Source organism: Lepus europaeus, chromosome X (assembly GCF_033115175.1).
Source record: "Lepus europaeus isolate LE1 chromosome X, mLepTim1.pri, whole genome shotgun sequence".
NCBI lineage: Eukaryota > Metazoa > Chordata > Mammalia > Lagomorpha > Leporidae > Lepus > Lepus europaeus.
In genome coordinates, this window is record NC_084850.1 from 21,059,452 (window position 1) to 21,061,455 (window position 2,004).

General features: G+C 41.2%; 1 pseudogene; it reads left to right on the plus strand.

The window, feature by feature from the left end:
* Nucleotides 1-219: 219 nt before the first annotated feature.
* On the plus strand, nucleotides 220-1,213 carry LOC133752503 (heterogeneous nuclear ribonucleoprotein A1-like 3; annotated as a pseudogene).
* Nucleotides 1,214-2,004: the final 791 nt, after the last annotated feature.

Sequence of the window (2,004 nt, forward strand, 5' to 3'; positions counted from 1 at the left end):
CACTCTAAACACTTCTAGGCAGTGAATTTAGGAAAAAGCAAGTAGGTAAAGGAAAAAGAAATAAAAGTTTGGACTGCAAGAAGGCAAGCACTTGTTATTCGTGGACAACATGATCTCTAAAAAGAAAATGGATTCTTGAAATCTGGTCATTGGCGTACTCCTTTCTGCCAAGGATGCCACCGAGGAAGCATTATCAAAGTCTCTCTCACTGCTGCTGTCATGTCTAAGTCATAGTCCCCTAAAAAGCTGGAACAGCTTTGGAAGCTCTCCATCACAGGGTTGAGCTCTAAAACAATGGATGAGAGTCTGAGGAGCCATTTTGAGCAATGGTGACCGTGTGGTAATGAGGTCAAACTCCACAGGTTTCAGGAACTGTCATCTATGCTACCATGAGGGAGGTGGCAATAGCAATGACTGAAAGACCACACAAGGTGGATGGAAGAACTGTGGAACCAAAAATGGCTGTCTCAAGCCTCTCAAAGATGGGGGAGGGGGCACCTAACTGTGAAAAAGATCTTTTGTCATAGCATTAAAGAAGACACTGAAGAACATCCCCTCAGAGATGATTTTGAACAGTGTGGGGAAATTGAAGTAATTGAGATCATGACTGATTGATGCAGTGGCAAGAAGAGGGGTTTTGCTTTTGTGGCCTTGGATGACCACGACCCTGTGGATAAGACTGTCGTTCAGAAATACTGCACTGTGAATGGTCACAACTGTGAAGTGAGGGAAGCTCTGTCCAAGCGAGAGATGGTTAGTACACTTTACTTACTCAAAGCAGATGAAATGGTTCTGCAATTATTCATAGTGATCATGGTGGGTGGTTTTTGTGGCAATGGAAACTTTGGTCATGAAGGAAACTGCAGTGGTTATGGTGGCTTTGGTAACCGCTGAAGTGGTGGTGAATGTGGTGGCAATGGGATGGCTACAATGGATGTGATAATGATGGAAGCAATTTTGGAGGTGGTGGAAGTGACAATGATTTTGGCAGTAACAATATCAGTCTTCAAATTTTGAATGTATGAAGGGTGGAAAATTTGTAGGCAAAAGCTCCGGCCCCTACAGTGGTGGTGGCTGATATTTTGCCAAACCACAAAATCAAGGTGGCTATGGTGGTTCCAGCAGCAACAGCAGTAGCTTTGGCAGAGGCAAAAGTTTTACTAACTTCCAGGACACAAAGCTTAACCAGAGAGTAGAGCCAGAGAAGTGGTAGGTAAGCTACGGATTACAACAGATTTGTGAACTCAGCCAAACACACTGGTGGCAGTGCCTACCTGCTACAAATAAGACATGTTTTTGACAATACTCATATGTATGGGCTAAAAACTTGAGAGTTGTAATTGTGACTAATTGTATACCAGGACATTTTATTTCTCTTTTATGGGAAGTGTAAAGCATTTGAAAAAAGAGTTTTAATATAGACTTTTTCTTTTCTTCTTTTTTTTTTGAACCCATACTATTGATTGCTAAATTTAGTAGTCTTATCATGACACCAGGTAAATGATAAGTGTCTTTAAAAAAATAAGTTATGTAATGTTAGCCTATTCTGAAGCCATCTAGGAAAACTCCTCCAAGTTAGAATTCTTCAGGGTGATGCCAGGTTCCATTTGAAATTTATTGACAAACTGCTTGGGTAGAAGTCATTGTCCTCGGGTATTGACAGTTACTGTTGTGATCTTCTGAAATTCACCATTAAAGAGTGTCACCCAGGGAAAGTCATGGGATTATTTGGTGATAAAAGTTATTGTTGGCACACCCAATGCAATGTATCTCAACTAAATATTGGTTCAGATAAAATTACAGTTGGAAATGAAGCTTGTGTGTAATCCATTATCATACCTAATCAATAAACAATTTAATTCTCTTGCATGAAAAGAAGAAAACCAAATTCTCTGGGACCTGAGGCCACCTCTGTGGCGTGACAGGTAAAGCTGCCACTTGCAGTGCCATCATCCCATATGGGCATTGGTTCAAATCCCAGCTGCTCCTCTTCTGATCCAGGTC